Source organism: Pholcus phalangioides, unplaced genomic scaffold (assembly GCF_987345545.1).
Source record: "Pholcus phalangioides strain wild (caught in Gottingen) unplaced genomic scaffold, Ppha-v1.0 ptg000016l_1, whole genome shotgun sequence".
NCBI lineage: Eukaryota > Metazoa > Arthropoda > Arachnida > Araneae > Pholcidae > Pholcus > Pholcus phalangioides.
In genome coordinates, this window is record NW_028301609.1 from 6,605,484 (window position 1) to 6,611,659 (window position 6,176).

Genomic DNA, 6,176 nt, shown 5'->3' on the forward strand with positions numbered 1-6,176 from the left:
CTTTTGCTATTAGTTATTGTCTGAAGGTGACATCACCTTTGGAAGTTTGCTGTGGATATAATAGGATTTACTGCAGCATCTGAATTTATAGAGTGGCCAATTCCCAATATACAGTATATCATTTTGTCACCAAATTTCCGATACGCCAAAAATGTGTCAAAACAGTGATAAGTCGCCAACATGATTCTTTCAGATTCTAAAACATAGACGGCACCACATCACCCGATTTTCTTTTCCAGCTTACTGTTTGCCATTTTTGTTTCTAATGCTACTACCTAATTGCATCTGTGGTGGCCCGAAATCAATATTTTCAGGTCTAGTGCATGGGCTTTCTCCCTTATCAGTGCAAGGAACGAAGCGACAGCTGAGCCGTGGATGGCAAAGCACCGTAGGAAGTACGGTTATATTTGGTTATAAATATTAATATATAATTATTAATTTGTGATATCAATTATTATCTAACAGCATAAGAACGCTCCCTATGTGGTGTCTACGAAAAGGCCAAATGATAATTTCTATTTTTCAGTTTCTCATGTTTTTAATCATTTTTAAGTGTTCGGGCAGCAACCCTAGCACTAAAGTGATTTTGGCGATAAAAACAACCATCAAATTGTGGTAGACCGTATATTGGGAATTTCCCTATTGAGTCTGTTTCAGAGCGCACAAATACATTTTCTGGACGGACTTTTTTTATTTTATTTGTTGTAGCTACGTACCATTTTCGCAACATCATTCGTTCTCAGAATTACATATGGGTTGTATCTGTCATTTCATATTTAAATTAATTTTTTACATACTATCAGTTACAATTTTAATCCTGCAATCGTGTTTTTATTGAACCCTTTTGCCCTGATTTATTTACAACACTATATCTAGTCTAAGGATGTTATACTTTTAATCCTGATCCCGTATTGTCTTAATGTTTTGTCAGTTTTTTTTTATTTTTTTCATTTAAACAGCCATTGCATATCCCTTTCTAGCAATGTGTTGCCGTTTTTTTCTCTTTGGCAAGACAAACGTCCAAAAGATGACAATTGACAACTTCTCGCCATGCTTTTGAATATTTTTCTTGACAAAATGGTATATCATATTATAGCTGTTCCCCAGAATGTTTAGCACTGTTCTGCAACGAGCCCTCCTGACTGGAAATGTTCTGCGGTAAAAATCCCCATACATGTAATAGTGGTTTTTTGCACTTTTTCTTCCAAATTGTTTTGCAGTAGCGCTAATTGTTCTGTGACGTACATCGCAGCTTTTGGCACATTCTGCTTTGGGGGCTGTTCCAATATAACAAGCCGATATTAACAGCTGCGCATTGAGCAATTGCACTGCGTACTAATGCTTAAAAATATGGTCGTTTTACACCTTACACTGAATAAAGACTTGAACTTTGTTTTTAAAATATAGGACAAGCTCTTAAATGTGATTTTTATTCGATAACAGAATATCATGACACATGTTGGCTAACAAGATTCCGTAAGCGGGGTTGTGCCAAATTCTGCGATTATTTTCATCGCCAACTGATTGCCTTTGAACTTCAGCTTTTTTCCAATGGGAAAACTTTTTTCCGTGCCAAAATTGACAACCTTGATAGGCGATGTAATGTTTACTAGTTTCGCCAACTTTTTATCAAACCGCGTATTTTATTAATAAAATTTTCTGTGTATAATTTCTCTGTAGTTTTCTGCATATTTCGATTGATTATTGCATACTACAGCATATTTAATTCATTTTATGTAATAAATTCAATTGTTTTGTGAAATTGTATGCATTCTTTGTCATCATCTTGAATTGGCAACTGCAAAAACAATGATTGCTAGGCACAGAAAAAAAAAGCCACCACATTGACTGTGACCATGCTAATGGAAAATTAACCTTTCATTTTCGTTGGGATGTTTGGCAAGAAAAATTATTTCATGTCAAAAACGGGCCAAATCCTTGGGAAAACTGGAAATCGCTAAATTTGGCACAACCCTGCTTAAGGAATCATTCACACATTCACGATTATACCATTGATATCGGTGATGCATCACCGAACCCTAATGGAACATGGTAGTGAAAGAAAAGGCACACAATTCCCCGCCCCCACAGTAAAATTTCCCGCGGAAAGCTCTCTAAAATTTCCCGCGTAAATTTAATGTAAAAAACCTAAACAACTGGATTCATCATAGACAGCCCCCGACAGCCCCCTTCACAAAGTGAAAGCCAATGGAACTGAGGTTCATGAATTATATATTAGGAAATCGGATTATAATGAAATGAATTGGCTATCGATTTGAAATCAGCCGATTTAGCTTAGGGTCAAAGCGTTGAATACGAAACTTTGAAGAATAATTTTGAAATACAATCAATACAACGTATTAATTTTTATATCAGTTGAGGATATAGTCTTTAAAGTGGGGCTAAAAAAAAAAAAAAGACCACTAACTAAAGGAATGAAAGTCCGCCATTGGACGCTCTTACGAGTAAAATGACGCATTTTATTCAAAGCTCGTTTCATTCAACCGATTATGAAAAGAATCAACTTATAACATCTGGGCAAATAACATTCGAAATGTTTATAACTAAGAATAAAAAAATTAACAAAAAGGCACTCACAGTTTTATAACGATGGCTTCTACTCAAGTCCTGCTTTTAGTTTTTCAACCGGGATTATATCGATAACGATATATTTAATCGATTCTTTTCGTGAAGTAGTTGTTGTCATAGAATGACACACACATTTTTGCGGTTTTTATTTTTTATTTTTTTTATTTTTATTTTTTTTACCAGAGTAATTTCATGCATATCTTCAATTTCACAAGTAGAGTGGCCATATAACTTCTATTTTCACATTTACAAATTTTTACGTAGCTTTGGTCATTTTAGTAAAAATGTCCCATTTCTTCTCGCATTTTGAGCCATGCCAAATTAAATTTTTATTCTACATTGAAATCGAGAATCAAAATCACCTTCCCACCTCATGACTTATATTATGATGAGTACGACAGAAAATGAGAATATTTATTTCGCATATTTGTCACTACTTTGTCACTTCTATTCCATTAGCATAATTTGATTATCACCTTGTGTTTAATTTCTCGTTTTGCAGTGGGATGACAGCATCAATACTGTAAACAGAGGACAGTGGAAACGCCTGTAGTCTGTTTTTTTTACGGGAACTTTCCTTAGAGGAGAAATATACTTATATTTCTTCTCGATGGAACTTTCTTTTGGACTTTTCCTTGTGGTTTTTGTGCTCTGAAAAGAAATTTTTGTTTGAATCGACTTTGCTTGTTTGGAACAGAACTGAACGAAAACTTGCTTTTCTGACATCACCACATGACTTGATAATCATTGCATGAGTTACTTATAATTTCGAAATTAAATGGCAGCACCAATACTCTAAGGCATAGTTTACCAATCTTTTTTTCAATCGCCCCATTTTTGACAAATTTTTTCTCCCATCGCCCCCGACAGCAAAGGGGTCGTTCAAGTATTACGTCATCATCGATGGGGGGGGGGGGGTTCCGATTTGCTGACTGTTGATGACAGGGGGGGGGGGGTTTGAATAATCCCAAGTTGTCGCCTGACGTCAATAAAAACGTTTTTCGGAAGTCATAAAATGTCTCAAACATGACGTGATAAAATGGTCATTATGTCTATTTTGGAAACGTCAAAAATGACGTTGAAAAATGACCATTTGCAAATAGTTAGACTTTCAGAAGATAGATGGCGCTATTCGAAGAGACAGGGGAAAAAAAGTATCGCTTTCTTGCGCAGGCCGGAGTCGAACGTGGTTCGTTCTCGGATTGTCCCTACGTATCTCACGCCATGCCTTTACCGATCGTGCTATCGTAGCAGTAACCAGCTGGTGTTATTTAATGAGGACTTTAAAAGTATTGATTAGTTACATTTCAATTGCCGTTTAATCCCTTGCTGAGTTTAGCCGATGGCAGTTATTTTTTCGTTTCATTTTATTTTTTTATCCATGAAAAATATAGTAATATAATTACAAATATAATTATTTGCGTTATTTATAATTATCGAAAAAAAAAGTTTTTAAAAATTTTTTTTTAGCTCAATGAATTCGTTGCATCTTTTTGAATTTTTGACAGATTTCACAGATCTTCTGATCGTCCGTAAAAAACATGATATGGATGCAATTATAATTTATATAACGTACGTTGATAAATTTATATGAACAATTACTCATTGAAAAATTTTGCATTTCCATTCAAAACAAAATCGCAATTATCTTGTGACAACCACTAACGAATAGGCCTAGGGTAATTTTGAAACACCCTCTGAAGGTTCATTAACAAACATTTTGGTTGATTCTGATATTTTCATCCGGAACAGAATTTTTCAGTTGGAAAGAAATTCGTGATTTTTATGACGCAAAATCGTTTACGCCATAAAAAATCACGTCATTTCATGACCTTCATGGCTAATAAGGTCATGAAATGACCTGATATTTCATTTGGGTCATCAAGAATCACGTTATTTCCTGACCTTTATTGTTCGTGGTCATTAAATGACTTTGAAATGGCGTGATTTTTTTTTTTGACTGACGTCATTCAGAGAAAATTACCAAATTTTCACGTCATATTTGACGTCAGGCGACTACTTGGGATGCTTACGTCATCAACCACCCTTTATGAAAATATGAGTTAGGATTCAGAGGGACAGAGCTGATGACGAAATTTTGCTGACAAGGGGGGGGGGAGGGGGGTCAAAAATGGCTAAAAATTTGCTTACGTAATACTTGAACGGCCCGTAACGTGCAGAATTCACAACATAAACGAAGAGTTTCATCAGCTTCAGCAGTAAATATCATCATTGCTTAAGCACCAGAACCTGGGTACTGAAGCTGTTTGAGCGCCCCCAATATATTTTACGAGTTGGCTGAGCCACCAATAATCAACCAATATACAATGCAACGCTCCACTCACTCTCCTGCATAAGGGCTTGAGCCCGTATATACGGGACGAATGGCAACCTTCAGCCCCCTCAATGTTTTCTTCATTTCGGCGCCTCTACCTCATTAAAAAATTCAATTGATCACAAATCAATCGAGACGTCTTAATATTCAATTCAAGTTTCCATTCATAGTGGACAATGGAATTTTTTTTGTGCTGACATCAACGCAGCACTTATTTATTAGCACTTTTTTAATAACTTAAATTAGTGTAAAATATATTTTACAATCGAGCTTTGTATTTAATCTTAGCTAGAAAGAAGGTAATGATATAAAAAAATTGTCTATATTGTAACTCACCATAAAAGTCCGCTGAATATTAGAAAATTATTCATTTTTGGGCGAAACACTTTTCGATATATTCAGGATAGATGCTTATGTTAAAATGTGTAACTTGATAAGTTACAAAACTTTGATCGCGATTTTTCTACTCTAAAACTTAAACTTTTCTCAAACTTAATTTTTTAACAAAAATTGAGATTTGTGAACCTATCACACTGGAAAAGAAATCAAAACGAAAACTCTCGCAACGTAATTCACTGCGTTTTTGCAAAGAAAACAGTATTCGAGTTATCACCAATAGTTATGTGCACCTTGATGACCGATCCAAAAACACACTATTTTCTGTATACAGATGGTGCTTCACTGATTAGTCTCTGACATTTGCCACGCATAAGTAAAATACTTCGTTCTTTTCTGAGAACACATACTAAATCGTAAAGAGGTTTTTACCACTGGCCATAAATAAACGGGTCCAATGGTCGATGGTGGTTTTCTATTTCCCGGAAATTTTCCTAATCACTCACAATTATTCCCCTTTGAAGTTATGCAACTTGGCGAGTAGCACAGATGTTTTTCCCGTCTCCAAGGAACGTGGGATACCGAGTTTTCTCATGGCATTATTGTTTGTCTTCAGGACATTTTCTGTGGTACCGACAATGGCAAACCGTGGACGCGCAAACGACAGGGTCATCTGGTTGTCAACAGAGAGAGCCCTGAAACAGTAGGATATTTTCGGGGAAAAGGGACGGAGAGTATGTAAAAACATTCCCCACCCCTGCTGTATTGTTTGGGTCTCATGAAGACGGATACTCAAAAATACGAAAAGAAAAAAAAAATACAATTAAAAATACTAGTTTCGAGGGGGAGGGAAGGGCCAGAGACATGTTTCCTTTCTTTTGGGCCTTGCAACAAAACGAAGGATTTTCAGTGCGAC

The 6,176-nt window shown here is 35.8% G+C and overlaps 1 protein-coding gene across 1 annotated transcript in view; it reads right to left on the reverse strand.

Moving 5' to 3' along the window:
• Positions 1–2,682, reverse strand: part of LOC149074946 (uncharacterized) — a 37,995-nt gene extending 35,313 nt beyond the window's left edge. Inside the window, exon 1 of the mRNA XM_089245896.1 lies at positions 2,599–2,682. The gene's annotated coding sequence lies outside the window, so the exon portion shown is untranslated. The remainder of the gene's footprint in view (positions 1–2,598) is intronic.
• Positions 2,683–6,176: the final 3,494 nt, after the last annotated feature.